Source organism: Hylobates moloch, unplaced genomic scaffold (assembly GCF_009828535.3).
Source record: "Hylobates moloch isolate HMO894 unplaced genomic scaffold, HMol_V3 SCAFFOLD_2, whole genome shotgun sequence".
Taxonomy (NCBI): Eukaryota; Metazoa; Chordata; class Mammalia; order Primates; family Hylobatidae; genus Hylobates; species Hylobates moloch.
The window spans coordinates 109906889-109927356 of record NW_026652277.1 but is presented as its reverse complement, the minus strand read 5'-3'; positions in this window follow the sequence as shown (position 1 = coordinate 109927356).

The window sequence follows — 20468 nt, the reverse complement described above, 5'->3', positions numbered from 1 at the left end:
TTGTTTACACAAATCAGTAGCTCTTCTATACACCAACAGCAACCAAGAGAAGAGTCAAATCAAGAACTCAACACCTTTTACAATAGTTACAGAAAAAAAATACTTAGGAATATATGTATTCCTAAGAAGTCGAAAGACCTCTACAAGGAAAACTACAAAATAATACTAAAAGAAAGCGTAAATGACAAGAAAAAATGGTAACAAATTCCTTACTCATGGATGGGTATAATCAATATTGTGAAAATGACCATACTGCCAAAAGCAATTTACAAATTCAATGAAATCCCCATCAAAATACTCTCATCATTCTTCGCAGAATTAGAAAAAACAATTCTAAAATTCATATGGAACCAAAAAAGAGCCCTCATAGCCAAAGCAAGACTAGGCAAAAAGAACAAATCTGGAAGCATCACACTACCTGATTTCAAACTATACTATAAGGCTACAGTCACCAAAACAGCCTGGTACTGGTACTAAATAGGCACATAGACCAATGAAACAGAATAGAGAACCCAGAAATAAGCCCAAATACTTACAGCCAACTGATTTTTGACATAGCAAACAAAAACATAAAGTGGAGAGAGGACACACTTTTCAACAAATGGTGCTGGGATAATTGGTCAGCCACGTGTAGGAGAATGAAACTGGATCCTCATCTCACCTTATACAAAAATCAACTGAAGATGGAATAAAGAATTAAACCTAAGGCTTGAAACTATAAAAATTCTAGAAGATAACATTGGAAAAAACTTCCTAGACATTGGCTTAGCAAGGATTTCATGACCAAGAACCCAAAAGCAAATGTAATAAAAACAAAGATAAACAAATACCACCTGTACTCCAATAACTTACGGAAAAAAAAAAACTTATAATGAAACTGTGGCCTAAAAAATTACATTAACATATCTACAGAAGTAAAATAAGACATCACGAGAAAATAGCACAGGCCCCTGGTAAATGGAAAAAAGATGCAAAAATTGCTGCGTCCATAGAAGTCTCCAAGGGAGATACAAGAGTTGGCCAAAGCTGCCTTAAATGTTTTTGACTCCATTGTTAAAAAACTTTCCACATGAAAGGACGTTTCTTAAACCACCTAATTGTAATGTTGCCTGCTATCTCTTTATCTGGGATCCTTTACTTACAAAACCACATTTTATTATAAATTGCCTTCATATTAAATGGACTAGCTTGCTTTTGAGAAGATGATGTCTATTATTTCTCATTGCAAACGAATACATTGGTATTCTAGGATTGCTTACAATCTACATTGGAATCTATCTTGATCTTACGTATGTTTTGATTACTCAGTGCTTGAGCTCTCCAGGGCACTGAAGACCACCTACCAAGTACCTTAATAAAATCAAAACTCAATAATGTTTTCCTTTAATATTGAACAGACTTTCCATATGAACATTCTTGGAGATCCACTGGGCTCTTGAACTGCCTTTGTTATTTACTGCAGCTTCATTAACAAGACCTTAAGGAGCTGCTTTTTTCTGGATAAGTACCCTTTCTTTAATTATCTGTAGAAGATTTTAGAAGATGCTAGAAATTATAAATCATGTTATTTAAGAGTCTCAAGAATTAAGGAAGGAAATAACTCCGTAGAGTAACACACGACTAGATAATTTCACAATATAATACAATTGACACATCTTCGTCTTGCAATGATCTTCAAATTTTAATGTATATATGAATCACTTATGGGTCCTGTTATTTGTGGATTCTCAATCATTAGGGCTTAGGGCCTAAGATTCTGTATTTATAAGATCCCAAATGGTGTTATTACATCATAAACCACACTTCTGAGTACAAGGGTCAAAGTACCTTCCTCTCTATCTGTCCCTATCTTTCTGTCTGTTTCTGTCCCCTCTCTATACCTCCTCTCTGTCTCTGTCTGTCTATTCATCTATTCCTTCCTCTCTGCCTCCCTCTCTCTCTCTCTACATCTGTGTAGCAAATGTCATCATTCTCCCATAACCAGAAATTCCATTAAGCACATTCAGATTGTTTATATCCTTAGGCTAGAAAGCAGGGCCCGGAGAGAGTTAGAAGTCTCTCTCCTGGTTATCAAAGCACTGATTTCTAAGCTTTCTGGTCTTACAGATTCTCTTCCTGTGATAATTAACAGCATATGGAGATATAGCCTTAACGATACACCACTGTGATGATATTAGAATAGAACATAATAAGCTTAGCGTCCATATGAGAGAGGAATGAATACACAACTGCACTGAGAATATTTTCTTTTGCAGACACTGAAAAGATTCAGTATTCTATATGTTGTTCTCTAATCTCATTTCTCCTTTTTCATTCTTCATTTTTAGTAAAATCTAATTTTATAACCAAAGTATGATTTGATGAGTTTCAACTCCAACGATCATTCACTGTGCATTCAAATACTTATAATATTTCTTTGTAGTGAATAAGTATGAATAAGTAGTGTGGTCCACAGTTACCCAAATAAACAAACATTTTAACTAAATAATTTTGTTTCATGCTTTCGTGTACTCAAGAAATTTTAAGCTGTTTTTAATCATTTATAAGAAATATGAAAAATGATAATTTCTATGGTTAAGACAGCAAAATTTCCCAATTCATATAAGGAAGCTACATAAGGCACCCATTCTGGCTTTTGGGTGAGTCAAAAGCCAAGACCCCTTCTCTTCTTTTATCACTTCCTAACTTTAAACAGTAGATCAAAGATCAGCCCCCAGGAAATGAAAAGAGAGAAACAGAAATAAAATAATTTAAGACATACTATGCAGTAAATGGGGAAAAAAATTAAAAGTCTGAATCTAGTCAGTGTTTCACTGTGTTAATTGTTTTGCTTCCCCATCAAGAGGTTCTGATGTCTTGTACTATACAGTGATGAAGCTTACCCTTGAACCCGGACAAACGTTGAAAAAATCTGGATTAGTAGGTGTTAAAGATAATTAACCTCTAATTCAATGTTCTCAGTTATGTAATGCAAGCCCTGAAAGAGCTTTCAAAGGGGGAAATACTATGAAAACTGCCAGAATATTTCTCTGAGAAAATACCAGCAAAATTTCCTTCCTGGGGCTCCCTGGAACGCTATTTCAATGGAAGACACACCAGGTCTGAGGGCATTCAGGTAAGGCAGTCCATCCAAGGGGCTCTTTCACATGAGTATTCATTTTAGTTCTTGTGTAATTGACCTGACAGGTGAGGTGGGGAGCAGGAGAGTCATACTAACTCATTTTGCTGTGGAAAACTCTGTCTGGAATTCTGAGCCAGGACCTGGGGCAGAGGTTACTAGGGGTTACCTGGAAGGAAAGATCTCTGAATGCTGCCATGCACTTGGTGGATCTACTATTTTATAATTTTAAAGTAAAGACTTTGAACTTTTGTCAGATATCTTGGAAGAGGGGGCTGCAAAAAAGAAATCATTGTTGTTGTTTTCTTTTAATGCATAAAATGCATCAGCTCATGATTTTTAGTTCATGCTTGTCTCCTAGGACTGTTGTGAAAGAATAGGTGGAGGATATGGGGTTCCTACACTTCATATAAAATAAGCGAGGTCAGATCAAGAGGACTGTGGAACGGATTAACTTTTTCCTTTTGCATTTTTTATGGAAAAATTTAAAACGTACTCTTCCTCATCAGTTAATATATTTTCTTTACAAACGTATGAAGTTTGGGGATTTTAATAGATTCTAGAAAAAAAGAACAAAATGTGCATTTGTTTTGATCAGAGTCAATGAAAGGGGAGAAACAAATAAGTAGAAAAGCAGACTTTATTTTAGGAGATTTGGTTGGAGACCAAAAAGGATTTAGAGTAGAATGAAAGAAAAATGGTATTTTATTTTCTCTTTGAGTTTTTAAAATTAATCCACTACTTCAGATTCTCATCCCATGCTGATTATCTCAGAAGATGTTGGGGATAACTGGACTGAATAAACTAACTTTTCAATGGTTCTCAGTACATAAATATTTTTTAAGTGAGAGAAAAATACAAAGATTCTCATTAGTGATGATGATGATGACAATAATTATTAATATTATTAAGGGCTCACTACCTGTAAGAAACTTGCAAAATATTTTCTAGGAATATGTAATTACCATAAAATATCTATTACCCTATTTTATAAATAAGAAAACTGAGACCAGAGAGATTAAAAAGTGATGTTGAGGAGGCTGCTCTGTCAACTCCAAAATTGGTAGTTGATAAAATTATATAATTTTTTACTATTATTCTCTCTTTACTTTTCCTCTTTCCTCATCCAATATACCAAGTATCTTCTGTGTACTCTCTTTATTATTTACTAAATGCATCTTCACCTTCTCTTTTTCCAATTTTACTGGGGCTTCTTGCAGAGTTATACAGACAACAAAATAGATCTGTTTTCACTGACAACAGTGATTTGTTAATATCCTTAAATTATAATAATTTATTATAATATTAAATGTATAATTAATATATTGATGTGAACTAGATAAATAAGAAAATCAATGAGCAAGTAAATGATAGACTCTAATCCTTCAATTTAATATTACTTCTCATGTTAAACCTTACTAATGTTTTCAGAATTTTTATATTTTTGGGGATCTAGGAACACATGTATTCTATAAAACCTGTGTTTCTACTAGAATACATGCAAGACCCAGATTGTAGATCATCACTAGGTATTCATTTATACTAGACAATCAAATCTTAGTGAGAATTTTGAAGAGGTAAATTAAACATCAGGCAACTAAGTCTTTAGCATAGCTTTCAACTCTAAGTTATTTGGATTAGAAAATTCACAGTTTAGGAATCATTATTTTATTATTTCATTTAATTTTTCATTTTTATTAACTAAGAACTTGGTTTCCACAGAGCCTTATGGCATATATCATTTTGAAATTCAAGAAAATGTTTAACAAATATGTCACATCAAGAAATCAGGAGTGATTTTTTTTTTGTTTTTTTCTCTTTTCTTCTAGGATTCAGTTCACAGCTATTTATTTATCATTTAAATGCATTCAACTGAAAAAGAACATTTTCCTGCTGAATATAGGAACTGTCAAAGATATATATGGGCTGATGTTTTTCGTGCCTGCTAACATTGGGTCTAGATTTATCTACCTTGAAAGACAAGCCATTTGTCAAAGGCTTGTTTAGCATGAAAAATCCTCTATGGCCAGTATTAGTTATGTTCAGTCATTCTTGCTTCATGTGTGTTGGACACTGGGGAAAGGAAGGGAGAGAATCTTCAAAAACCAAAGCACACTAGCTTTTTATCTGAATGACAGCTATAATAACTATTAACACAAATATAATTTTTAAAGACATTTATATATTAATTTGGATTGAATGTCTTTGCTGTGCTTGAGACATCCTAAGTGTGTATGTAGGGAGCATATGTATGTGTGTGTGCACGAGTGTGTATGTGTTCCAGTGGAGAAAAAGCATTGGAATATCTCTCTCATTATTTAAATTGCTTGTGAACTTTAATTGCTTTCACTAAACTGTTCCAATTTATGAGACCATTTCCCACTGCCCTGACAAATCTGAGTTTGCATTGTTAGCCTTTTCCTTGATATCCACTGAATTTTTGTTCTTGCTTTGTTTCTCACACATGCACAAAAATGCAATTACTATTTATTCATTTTCTTACTGCATACTTGTGTATTTGCTTATTTATTAAATTGTTTATTTATTTAAGGCACGCACTTGATAAAAAGCATTTAAACTGGTAACAAAGGATGCACTAGAGTTTCCCTCCCATCTCAAACCTAGTTTCATTGATGCTTCAGAGAAGATATTCTTGCATATATTGATGTACATATATCTGTATTTGTATGTGCATATTTTCCAGATAAATTTCAATAACTTGAATTGTTAGATTAAAATGTTTGAATGTTTTAGATATTGTCAAATTACTCTCTAAAGACTTTGTATTGTTTTTTATTACCATCTAGAGGATACTTATTTTTTTAATCAATGATATCTCATTAGGCATTGTAATTTTTGTCAATCATACAAGTAAAATTTACTGTTCATGATTTAAACATAATTGCATTTTGAAATTATGCATAAGATTAAGCTTATTTTCATATGTTTATAAGCCATTTTTCCCCATGAACTGCTTATTCTCATTATTTCCTGATTGTTTAATTTGTGTATTGGTCTTTCTCACTACTTATAAAAGATCTTTCTATAATAAAGCCATTTGTCTGTTACGTTTCTTTTTCCTAGTTTGCCATTTGTGTTTTGAATATATGTATTTATTAATTTTCACATTTCCATGTAAAAATATTTGGTTTCCATGTGACCAAATTTCTTTTTATTATTCAGCTTCTAGAATTTGGTCCTTAGTTTGAAAGGGCTTCTACAAAATAAGAAACGTTTTGAATTTTAATGTTTTTAATATGGTCCTTAATTCTTAAAATTTGGTTTTAAAATCCTTTTAAGTCTAAGCACAATTTAAATGATACAGATTTTTTATTCCATTCTGTGTGTTTTGTTTATTTCCTATTTCTGTTACTAATTTTATTACTTTGTTATTTTTTTCTTTAGAAAACGTAATCTCTATAAGGTTGCTGTATTAGACATTGATTTGGATATTTTGCCGTGACCTAATACATGGTCACTTTATAATAGTCCAAAGCCACTTGACATACAGAACTCTTATCTGATTTCAATATAAAATATATAATGTCTTTATTAAAGTATGCCTATGGCTTTGGAAGTTATATTTTTCCTTCTATTAGACTTGGTTGTTTAAATCATTAATTTTGAGTCAAAGTTATTTGTTTTGCAAATTTTTCTCTTCTCCTTGTATGCTTTTGCAGAAATCTATGGAGTTCATAGTTAAGCTCTGTAGATTATAATTGTGTGTGTGTGTGTTTTGACATAGCATTCACTTTTCTTTTAGCTAATGTAGTTAACAGTGCAAATCTGATTGCCATTGACTACTTTTCCATTCCTTTGCCACAGAGATATTCTGTTTCCTGAAAAGGTGGCATGTCAAGCAGTTCATCCTTCAACCTCACAGTGTTAGCAACTCTGTCACACAAAAGAGGCCAGGGTGCTCCTGAAAACTATCCATACTTGTACACACACTCATTTGCTACTGCAAGCAATGATGAACAGGGGTAATATTTATTCTGTTCAGGAGTCTCAGCTTTGGAAAAGTCTTCACCCAGTAAAATTTTAGAATTTACTGGGTGAATTTACTCTCAGTACCCTCTCTTGACCTGTTCAAATTTCACTGTGTAAGGCAGCTTTGCTTCACAATTTGTAATTTAGTTGCTGATCAGTTTTCCAGTTATTCTGGAGATGAAGTTGTCTGTCTTTAAAATTTTTTGTTTTTGTTTCTTTATATCAGAGAAGAGGGGGATTACTGGCTTTCTTTCTGCCACAACTTCTAACTGGAACAAGAATGTTCTTGCTCTTCCTCTGAGCTTGAGGTTTTATTTATGCTTGTATGTAATACATTACATTTCTTTCTTTCTAGCCTATGGACTTACATTTTTTAATTTTTCCTGGCTCAGGGCTTCTAAACAAACAGGAATGATGTTTATATGTTTTACTTATAAAATTTAACAATGTGTTCACAGCCCCAACTTTGATTGCATAATGCACATTGTCCCTTTAGAAAGAAGATTATTCAGAATACAGGACTTCGGCGATTGTGACATCTCAAATAGGAGATGAATATGTGGAAGCAAAAAAAGATAGGGTGATTTGTTTAGACACAAAAACATGGGACTCAAGGACCTTGCCTGTTTATTAGGGATCAGCAAAAAAAAAAAAAAAAAGAAAGAAAAGAAAAGTAACTTGTCTCCATGAATACCTGTTCTCAAAAAGTGAATGAAGTGAATGTCCTAGAATTCTTAAGTGAGAAATCCCCATATAGTTATAATGTGGAGGTATCTTTATTGACATTACCTATTCTGACCACTTAATGAGATGAGTATACTCTATGTATGAAAATTTAGACCCTAGAAACCTCTATAACAAGTGAGATTATGGTTAAAAAAATTATTTTTGAGTTGCCAAGAAATGGAGTAAAATTGTCATTAATAAAGACTCTCCTGAATTTTACCAAAACCTTATAACTTTCTTGGCTACCTTGGGCATACCATTAGTGAGTGACCATGTTCCTGTGTGAGAAACTGATCTTTGCTGCTAGAAAATGATGATAAAAGATTCTGAAGAGCAATTGAAAAGTCCTGTCTCCTCCATAATCATTTAAAATGGAAGCTAAGGCCTTCATCACTGTATAATTTTTTACAGGTCTGTAGTACCACTGCAGACTCTAAGAAAAAATAAAGCTGAAAAACTGTTTATGGCCTTTCAAAAGGTGCTAATCTAGAAATTCCTAGGGGTCTTGATCAACTTTAGGACATGTCAGTGTACCTAATCATTCTTACTTGTTTCACTTCAAGGAAAGAAAATTGTTCCCCAACTAAAAAAAAAAAAAATGATATTTTTGAGTTGACCAGTCACTTGTCACTTTGGGACAAAGAAGGGAGGAATATCTGCTTTGTATCCATAAGATTATTTTTGTTGGTCAGGTTTCATTTTTTAATTTGCATATTGGAACTTACCAAACAATATTTGAAAAGGAAGCCCAAAGTATGAACAATAAGAGGAAAATGTAATGTTTGATGTGGACATGAAGGCAGGGCAGAATTCCAAGGACTCAGCTACTAAGATTTTCCTCCTCTGTTTCCATGTTAGCCCTTAGACAATCTCATTGAAATTCTAGCACTCTATCAGAGTGCTATTTTAAGTCTACTGTCTTTTCAGATGAAGCACAGCTTTACTATTCTTGGTATTAGGGTAGTGTAGTGTGTCAAGTAGATATGTCCACATCCTACATTCAAAAGGTATGTCCACAGCCTAAAACACAGAACCTGTAAATGTGACCTTATTTGGAAGAAAGATCTCTGCAGAAGTAATTAAATTAAGAATATCAAGATGAGATTGTCCTGGATTATCTAGATGGACCTTAAATCCAGTGATAAGTGTCCTTATAAGAGGCACACAGAAGACAGAACTACAGAAAGAAGAGAAGGCCAAGTGAAGACAGAAGCAGAGATTAGAGTTATGTGGTTACAAGTCAAGGATCATCTGGATCCACAAGAAGGTGGAAGAAGCAAGAAAGTATTCTCCTTAAAACCTTTGGAGGGAGGGAATGAAGGCCACTGATGCCTTGATTTCAGACTTGTGATCTATAGAACTTTGAGAAAATAAACTTCTGTTTTAAGTCACCTAGTTTGAGATAATTTCTTACAGCAACCACACAAAATTAATAAGGGTGGATACATTTATTAGTGTAAAATAATTTACTAGAGGTTACCAGAATAGTATCTTTGCTTATGGCTACGGTGACTAGTGAATACAAGAGTAGAAAATAGCCCGTCTTTCATCAAATCATGACTAAAGATATTATGTATCAGGGCACTCTTCGGGGGACCCACCGAGAAACAAATATTTTAGGTTCCTAAGCTTGTGAAATTTGCATTCTAGGGGATATCACTAAATATCAGTTTTTCATAATAGTACATTGAACTTTGAAACAGATTGTTTTAAAAATCTTTTGACAGATATCATTAATATGTAGAAAAGAATCCTTTGTAAGCTAATGCAATAATTCCATGTGACCCTTTTCTTAGTTTTAAAGAATTTTAAAGGTCTAATCAACCTAATGTGTGGCTGTATGTTTCTCACAGGGCTCCATGTGTGAGAAGTTGCATTATTTATTTCATTATTTTCTAATAAATTGCCAAGTCTTCAGAAAACATGTGGGGAAAAAAGATTTTTTTTTAAAAAAGCAGCTGATAATTAAACACTAGAATAGATGAAAATAAAAATTTATGATGTGACTAAGTGTAAGGGTATGAGGTTATTAGAAAAAATGTTGAATTGAGAGTTTTTCCGGGGGCATTTTAAGTTTTTATTTCTTTTTGTTCATGCCAAGCAACCTCAGGCAATTGAGACTCACGAGTTTTTGTGGTACGAACTATTAGGCTATAACTTAGTGAACTAAAACACAGCATATGGCAATTAGTGGCGTGTGGTTTCCTTTAAGCTATTCATTTGGCCAGTGTAACAGGAGCACCTAAATTCCTTCAACTTATCATAATTTGGTACAGTGGAGGGGTTCCAAGGCAAAGAAGGGCATTAATGAGAGAAGTGCTCTAAATGCATCGGTACTCAGATGGTGAAGGGGGAGGATCAAGAGATAAGAGCAGAGAACCTTACCACACAATGCAAATTAGACTCAGAAAACCAAGAGCCAGGAAAGAGCTATGATCCAAGGAAATAAAAGTTATTGGGCATCAGAGACTCTTCAAAAGTCTTTTGACCCATTAACCTTTACCATTTCACATATTCATTTCACAAAGTATAAAAGGTGTTTCTTGTATGTTCTTGTGGAAGGGCTGAGTAGCTGTGGATTGTTCTCCTATATGGAAATTCTAGAGGATTTGTTCTTCCATTTTCTAAGTTGGGTTTTCTGAAAAATATTATAATTGGAAGCCTGAAAGACATCCTTAGGGCATTAGGATGAAATCTTGTATGGAATAATTGCCCAAGAGAGATCAGATCCTGCCATACTTAGCTGAAAAGTTCTCTTCCTTTTGTAAAGCATCATAGTATCAAATTTTCCTCTAATGTTTATGCAAATCTTAGAATGGTATGGACCCTCTATTCAGTTATCAACCTAAATATACAGTGAATCACATTTGCATTTTGCAAATATGATTGTTTCTATAACCAAACCCATAGTAGTTATTTTAAAAAGAAAGACTTTAACTGTATTTTTTACTCTTTCTTCTTATAAATTCATGAAAATACTACTACTAATAATGTGATATTATTCATTGAGTCCATGTGCTAGATACTGTGCTAAGTGATTTACATGCTTATTCTTTTTATCCTCAGAGTGATCTTGCTAGGTGGGTATTATTGCTAGGCTATTTGTTTACTATTTTTCCTCAGTTATAGCATAAACCACTTTCTTAAACTGAAATATATATGTTTATAAATCTGTTCATTTTTTCTGCTGTTTTATTTAATAATGCGGACTATTATACCTGTATAGAAAATGATGGAAAAAAACAGCTTGAGAAAATACCATATACATTTATATTGCTTATAACTTGCTGATGACCTTATTTCATAACTTTAATCATTTAAATAAGATTACTTACATATCTCAAATAAAACAAACACAAAAAATCATTTTTATTTTGTGGTTCTCACAAAGGCTATGCCTATGTTTCCAATTTTATTCCATTGCTTAGTTTAGGAAGCTGGCTTGCATACTAATGATACTGTGAGTGCAATTTTCTGGTGTCTTTTGGTTTTCATCATTCATTATTGATGCAATATTTTTGCTATGTTTTTCTTTCATTCTCAATGTTGATGGTCTACAAAGAGCTGTGCTTTAAAGGTCCATCAGTGTAATTGTACAATTATATTTATCTACTCTGAACTGCCTTGGACAGTCATTAGTCTTCTAAGGGTTAGAGCTTTATGATGTCTGCTTATATTCTTTCTCATTATTTACTGTGTATTTATAACCCATTATTTTGAATCCAGTTATAAATCATAATATTCTAGTCTAAACAAGAACGTGATGTATAATCACTAGAGAAGATCAATCCCATTTTTTATGGTATTTTAGTGAAAACGTGTATTGAATTTTTGGGTAAGATGTATTCATTTTTTTAAACAAGAGAAAATGGTCATAAAAAGAGAATAAATAAATGAAATTTTCATGAAATTGTATAACTAACCACTAATATTTAATAAATATTATATAATGTATCTATATGTATGTATGTGGTATGTATGTGTGTATATATATATGTGTATGTATGTTTGTATATATATTTATAAAGTAATCCTATTTCCTATATAAAACAAATACTTTATTTCTTTGAGAAATAGAATTTTCCTCTCTTTGGTCTGAAATTGTAGACTCTAGAGGATCAATTAATTAATCACATTTAAATCCTGCTTAATTAGATCCCTAAATAAAGGTATGAAATTGAAAATAAATAAATGCCTATTATGTGCTCAGTAAGGTATTGTGTTGGTTAAATGTAAGCGTGACCTCAGGCAACAAACTGGCTGGGAAGAAAAGCCTAACAGTTAGTCTTCTTATCACTAACTCTGAGGAAAAATAAAAGCTAGCTTAATTAAATGTATCCTATGTGACAAGTTCATTGCTAAACAGCTAGTCCTGTCATCTCATAGAACCCTCTTAATAGAAAAATGTCACAAAGACTCAGGGAACAATAAAGAAACTGCTTGTCAAGAAAAATTTGTATTTTATAGGTAAACGGGGCCAGCAGAGGAAGGCCAGTTGGGAGATTTTGACCCAGTGCATGAGAAGGATGCCACTTGGCTCCACATTCAGGAGAATGAACATAGTGCTTTGAAGAATAAGTTGGTTATTTTGAGATTCTCTGGAGTGATAGAGTGAATGCAGTGAAATCATTATAGTCAAAGGGAACTCATGGTGGCTTGGTATACAATGGAGGCAATGGAAACAGGGAGAAGGAAACATCAAGTTAAGTCAAGAGTTTGTTTAACTTGATCTCTTATAGGAAAGAAGAATAGGAAAGTGTCCCAAATTATTTCTAAGAAGCATAGTCATTTTAAAAAACATAGATATGCTTCTAAAGGTATATGTGTTATAGTTAGTTGATTATAAGGAGGGGGGAGATAGGAGAAATAGGATAACAAACTATGTGGTGACAATGTAGAGATTACTTTGATGATAGAAGACTCAAATGGAAATCTCCAATGGGTATTTAGATCTGAGGGAGTGAGTGAGTGTATGTATTTGTGTGTGTGTGTGTCTATAATAGTAATAGTGGAAGCCAGAAAGATATGCAAAATGGAGAATTTATAAAGAGCAGAGTAGGAACAACTAGAAACACCAAAACAATGCCTACCCAAGTTTGAAATGGGATAAAAATATGAAAGTAAACAATGGAATCAAATTTGCAGCCGAAGAAGATAAAGCAGAATATGTATGCCTTTACTTATTGCCTTTTCTGGTTTTCTGCAGACATTTAAACACACATTGATTCAATTAACATTTGTTCAGAGTGTGTTCTCTAAGCCCTTATATGGTAAGCATTTGTAAGCATTTGTAAACATTCTATTTAGTAAGCAATTAGGTCTTAGAGATTTTAATAGAATGGGAACTAGCTTTGTCTGATGTACAGTTCAAAACAGGCAACTTCATGTTTTGTGAGTGCATCGCTTTACTTTCTCTCTATATTTGTATTATCTGATATTCACAAATTTATTCACAAAACAGTTCTACCAAATTCTGTTTTAGATACAAATAAAAAGCACATTTTTTATCTCTGATGGGAACTTTCTGTAAGTATTGACTGTCAGAATTTGGCCTGAAGTGCATGTCCCATAAGTAAGAAGATAATCTAACTAGAATGTTGGCTCAAAAAATCGTCTCACACAGACCCAAATAATGTATTTTTTCTGCCCAGAATTATGAGGTGTCATACACTTTCTCTCTGAAACTCTTTGGAAAAAGCCAGACACATTTCTCTGATGACATGTTTCTTGGATAAATGCTCAACTGTTCAGGTTTCTAGACTAGTTTTTTAAAAAGTAGCTCTACAGAACGTTTAAATTCATTTTTACAATTTGATTTTTCTTCAATGAATACTCATCTGCTCCTTTTCTTCTTGATTGAATGGTTATGAGATTACTTATTTCCTGAAAGTTTAAAACTGTTAATATGTATTTATATATGTCATTTATATGACATATGATATGCATACATAATATACATAGATATAGATATCTATGTTGCTTTATTTACAGTGTTTGCCTTATGAATGATGAGTCCTTGCAATTTACATATGAGATTCTTTTCAGGTCAGCAAACCTTTCTTCTACTGTATCTCTGAATATTGTTTCTGTGCCATGCCACTTATTCTATTATCTCAATAATAATAATTATTAGAATATTGAAACTCAATTTCTAAATTGAGTTTCTCTTTTCCAAAGCTATCATCTTTTTGCTGAAAATTGTCATTTGTTTCTCCTCTTTATGTGCTGAAAGAGGCTTTCAAAGCCCTCCTCAGCACTGATTTAATGTGTTGTGTTTACTCTTCTCTTTATGGTTTTAATATTTTTAAATGTATATTATTTCTTTTCTTATACCTTTTTAAATCTCTACTCTCTAACCTTTTAGTTCCCAGTAAGCTCTTTGTGTTTTCATCTTTGGACACTTACTTCATTAGTTACATACTTTCATTCCTTCCTCTCCCACTCCACTACCAAGTACTATTTAAAATCTACTCTTTTTCCTCCCACATATTTCTTTTTTTCTTTCTTTCTTCCCTTTTTCTTTCTTTCTTTCTTTCTTTCTTTCTTTCTTTCTTTCTTTCTTTCTTTCTTTCTTTCTTTCTTTCTTTTTCTTTTCTATCTTTCTTTCTTCTTTTTTTTTTTTTTTTTCCTGGGATGTCCTTTGAGCCTTCCTCAGAGATGCATTTCCTGATGCCAGTGGGGAGTGCGGTGGGCTGAGGCCAGACCACCTGGATTCAAAGTCTTGGTCCGTCACAGACTACCTCTGTGACTGCAAAAGTTCACTTAATTGTTCTTTACTTCAGTTTCCTCATCTATCAGATGAAAATAATAACAATAACTTTCATAGCTTTGCCATGAGGAAGTAATACATATAAGGCACTTCAAATTTTCACAGACACAAAGCATTCGACAAATTGGAACTTCTACTGCTCTCAGTTACTAGTCGAAATGGATGGTTGATGTAGACTTGCATGTTATCAGTTCTGACCATTAGCCTAAGGGACATAAAGAGATAGCTGACATTTGGAAAATCCCAATAGAACCCCATTTCTGCACAACTTCTCTTCTGTGTTTGCTGAAACTGTCATGCAAGAAGCTTGCTTTATTGGATATATTATCTGCTCAATTTTGCTTTAATGCCATTCGTGTGACATGGTGCTATTGGTCTCTGTTGTGCAATGCTTGCACACTGAGCCCTGATGCAATAGGAGAGAGGAAAAGAGGTGAGAAGAAGGTTGCGCATTGCATTGGAGAGAGTCATAAAGTTCAGGAAAGATGCCTGGCACCTTGTAGAGAGAGGAGGTGTTACAGTAGGCAGTCAGTCAGACATGAGCAGGGCAGGAGAGGCCCCCCCCCACCACCACCACCAGGAATATCAGGTGACCAACAGGTGATGGTCAGGCAGTTGTTAAGCTGTCACTCTAACATAATAACTGATTACAGCTGGCACTGTAAGGCGGTCTCCCAGTAGACAGAAAGGCGGTCTCCCAGTAGACAGAAAAAATCCTTAAATTTGTGATCAGCAGCTTCCCAATAGGATCACAGGAGTCGGGTAAGAGGGCTCAAGTATGTTCATTAAGAGGCAATATGGTAGAGTTTAACTGGTATATGAGCACTCCACTGGTAAGGGAAAAATGCCTCAAGTGAGCATGCACACAACTTCAGTAAACACACTGCTCATCGGGCCCCTCCCAAGTGCTGGCAGGCCACTGTGCATGCTGAGTGCCAATGTATAAAACTCCAAGTCGAAGGTCAAACCATAGACTTGAGCTCTTAAGTTGCCTGCTTGGCCCTCTTCCAAGTGTGCTTTACTTCCTTTTATTCCTGCTCTAAAGCTTTTTAATAAATTTTCACTCCTGCTCTAAAACTTGCATCAGTGTCTCACTGTGTCTTATGCCTCTCAGTCAAAATCTTTCTTCTGAGGAGGCAAGAACTGAGGTTGCTGCAGACCTGTATGGAGTCACTGCTACTAACATACTTTGGTGCTGCGTGACTTGGATGCATTTCCCGGTGGTAACAGAGGCACTCTCTGTACTAGAAAGAAGTAGTACTAAGATTTTATATCACTAATTTTTCTTTTTAGGATAGAGTGCTCCAAATTTTGCTGATCAATATTATTTTTTCAAAAGAGACATAAATGTCATGTTCCCTTCTGCCTCAGCATAAGTATTTGCCTGCAGTGCCCAAAAAATTAGTATAGAAAGGAACATAGGTAAGAATGCTCATGAACAAAAATTTTAAGTATGCTACGTATCCTTTCTTAAAAAAGTTATTTCCTATGCAGAATATGTAAAGTAAGTACTTCAAAATTTTTGATTTCTACAAAGCCTTGCTTATCTTTTACTAACTTTGCTGAATTAAAATTCCTACATTTTTTCCCTTTAGTCATTTTGCTTTTATTCCAGGAAAAAAAAATAAATGCCTTTTCTCATGAGGTCAGTCCTGTCAAAAGATACACAATATGTATTTCAAATCAATTTCTTTCATTCCGCCTTGACTGCCCCTTCCCCTTCCCACCGCTGAAAAAGCCATCATTTCTCTTGTAAACTACTGCGGGAAGAACTAGTCTAGAGTCTCCACTGTACTTATGCCTTCATTGTTACAAGAATATCAGAGTCACCTGTAAACATAGGTATTGGGCTCTACCACTTCCCAGCTTATAACCCTTTCTAAATTTATTTTCTAAGATTCTTCCAATGTTCCAACTACACAGGCTCCTTAAAACTCAAGGCCTACATACTTTTTTTTTTTCTTTACAGAAAGGTTCTTGTGATCTCATCTGCCCTTCCCCACACTTGTCCCTTTGCCTGCTATAACTTGTGACTCTTCACTCAAGACAAGTTTTCGGGTCCTATGTTTTACTAATACTCATGCTTTTTCTTTATAGGCTTATCTCAATTTTTAACATATAATTTTTACATAATTATTGGTTTCTTCATTCTTTTTGTCCAAAAAGATATGTAAACTCCATGAGAGTAAGGGTCACGTTCAGCTTTGTAGGATTAGTGTCTATAACATCTAATGGTATATGACATGCATTAGGCAAAATTAGGCACCAAAATATTTGATGAGTAAATACACTTAAATATTCCAGGCTTCTTATTTAGCTTAGCTATATAAATAAATTCAGAGTGGTCAGCAATTAGTGGAAACGTTTGTGAGTTTCAAGATTCTTTTCCACCTGAACTTGTTTGAATCTGGTTACTTCTAAAGTTCCCTTACAGCTTTGAAGGAGGCAAGGAGAAACAAAAAAGAAAATGGAGGCTTCTGATGTCATAGAAATAAAGAAGAATTTTATTTTTCCTCTATCACATATTCTCCTTGTTTTTCTATATTACAAAGGCATATACAATTTGATTCATGCTTGATGCTTTTTCAAGGTAAACAAGAATTTAACAACATTCTATTTTTAAACATTATATAACTACTGATTTCTTTTTCCATGTTGACTGAGGCTTTGTTTACTCAACTTCATTTTGTGAGAGCAGCCAATGGTATCACCTCTGTGTATATTCCTTACCCAAGGTTGAAACTATTCCTCCCTAGCTTCTTGATACACATAGTAAATTAGCATCTACCTTACCTACAACAGTTCAAGACAGTACAAGAGTTGGCATCTCTTACCTGCAACAACATTGTTACAAGATTTGTCTTTGAACTAAAGCATATAGATAAAGTACTAAAAATACAGATCGGTGCTGTTTTGTGTATTGTATTTACAATAAAATACAGATACAATACTAAAAGGCAAATCTTCAACTTCAAATATTTGATTTACTGGCAGTAGAACATAAATTCTGATTAGTTAAAATTATGTCCTAAAAAAGTCTTACATTGCTTTAATAACATATATCCAGAGTATAATTATGCTGTTTCATGTGTTTGAGATTTTCAGAGTTTTGGCATTGTGAGCCATCCCTTTGTGCTGTTTGTATCCATATTATAACCACCGATTTTTGTTGTTTTTTTGTGAAGACATTTATTTGCAAATGACAGAATTTAGAGAGGCACTTCTTTTCTCTAGTCAACTTTATTAAATTATGATACTTACAAGGTTGGTTTTCTATGAAATATTTAGTTTTAGCTTATTTCTAGAATTGCTGTCAGTCTCAACTGCCCATCCCCCTGCTGGGAGACTAGATTAGCCATTGTCTGCTCTGGTGCTGTTTTTTCCAAAGTCATTCTAGTGCAGAGTTACTGCAGAGATGAATATGGCCTTGGGCAAGTCATTTAGCTTTTCTGTACTCTCCTATCTTCATTTATAAAATGGGGATTAAATGACCTTTCTCTACCTACCTATCAGAAGTGCTTTAGATAAAATTAGATAATAGACATGAATGTACATGGGAAATGAAAGTGTTGTAATAAAACATGATAATCTATTCTAAGGAACCCACATAGAAAAATGTGTGTACAGAGGTTTTTAAATTCGTATTTTTTTGATGACTAATTGCATTCATGAATCAAGTTGTTATCAAAAAGAAAAAAATGGCTTTGAAAATTCAGGAAATTATTTTATATTTCTATTATAAAAGTGTTTAATATCTAGTGGAGATGGATTTTAAAAGTTATAATCTGTTTTAAGGAGAGATTTTCATAACTTTAAATCTTTATAATAAATAATATTCTGAGTCAGAGGCTGCACTAGAAACTATCGGTGACTTTCTGTGACTTATACAGGGACCGACTACAGGTAGGGAAAGCCATAAGGTTTCTATAGGTAGAGAAAGAAAGAAGACAAAAAAAAAGGGAGTTTTGATAGATTGCACCTAAAACAAAACTCAGGAAAAATTTAGATCACTTCTTGAGAAACATCCATTGATACAAGAGAACCACCAGGTTTTCAAACAATAGCAGTCTCACATTACAACATGATTTTCTGTTCATTGTTCTTTATTTTTTCCTTATCTCTATGCACTGAGGCAGGAGAAGTTAGAGAAAAACAGATAAATTCAAAGGACATATGAGATCTTTTGCTAAAGAGATGGTAAATACACAGTTGAAGGTCTGTTTTACTAGATAAAGATCAAAGGTTGAGTGAAAGCCTATAGAAAGAACTTTTAAGACCAAGTTTGCTGGATATACCCAAGTGTACTGATTCATGAAAGACGCCCACTTGATGACAATTCAGATAAGTTAAATCTGCCATAGCCTGAGAGAAAATTAGGGTTAAATTAAACAATAAATTATATCAATTAAAGATAATAAAATGGAAACACAAGTATTTGTAGATATTTATATACAGCATAAAACAAAATTCTGGAGAATTTAAATGTCATATTCTTTATTATTTATTTTCAATGATATCCTTAAGGAATTCAGCTTTATTGAACAAACATGGAGATTTTAAAAAGCATGCTATGATATTTGATTCATCATACCTAGGAAAATGATTATAGTTTTAACTCTAAGGCTGCATAGTGGGTTTAATCTTGTCTGCTGGCTGTGTGCCCTAAATGCTGTAGTCATTCCAGTCTTGCATATGGAAGCCCACAAAGGTAGGTGCAATGGACAATTTCGCCAGGAGAGGATACTTACCTGAATTTCTAAAAAACATATATGCTCCTTTGTCATTCCAACAGAATTCTGAAAACTGTTCTAAGTATTTTCTTTGATTTGTCTAATTGTTATTTATCATTTTCTTTAACATTTTACTGCCCATTTCATTAGGCCAATTAACAATATCTGAAGTGTAAATAGTTTCTTAGAACCTGTTTTGCTGTTCTCAAAAGTGTCTCCAATTTTGTTTTGTAATTCTTATACATTAAATTGCTGTTTTCAATAAATAGCAACAAACAAAAAATAACGTAACCATAATATAAAAGCAACAGTCTTGTTTGATTTATATATGTGTGATTATCTGTTTTGCACCTTTGAAAGTCAATTTCTAGAGAGCAAAGTTCATAATTTGCATCTTTCTTTGGTGATAATAAATAATGTGCACTGAAGTCTGTCTTTGCAAAGCAAATGAAACAAAAAACAAAGCCATCAAACATTATGGATTGAATAATACACACCTTAGAGACACACAAAGAATTACTTTTTGTGTTTCTAATCACTTGACACAGGAAGAGAATATCTTCTGTATATGCCAATTATTTTCTAATCCCCAAAAGGCTAACATATGAAAATTTAATAGATGTTATAACTTTCTACACAGAGTCTATAAATGATACAAATATATAGATGAACAGCTTTACAAATCATTCATTTAAAAATGTTTATTTGTTAAATGTAATGACTGTTAATGTTTTCTATCACAGAGATAAGTTATGATTATAGGCCATTTGTGATTGGGGGAATTTCAGAGCATGTTTCTATTCCATTAGAAAATAGAACAGAAAAGAAGGGATCATGGTGCACACCAAAGATAGAACTGTACAAGGAACAGAGGAACGTAATTGATGTCAGTGGAAAATATCTTTCTTTTTGTTTAAAATTAAGTGGAAAAGTGGAAAGATTAATACTTTTAGCCAAATATGACTGAAAATTCTTCATAGGAAAAGTTGTCAAAAATGCCCTTGACATAATTTTTCTATATTGAATTTTCCTGAATTTTCCCCCCTAAACTTTTATTTCTGTTTGCTAAAATTTATTACATTTCTAATAAGAATCATAATATACTTGAATTTTTCTTTCTTTCTTCTTCTTCTAG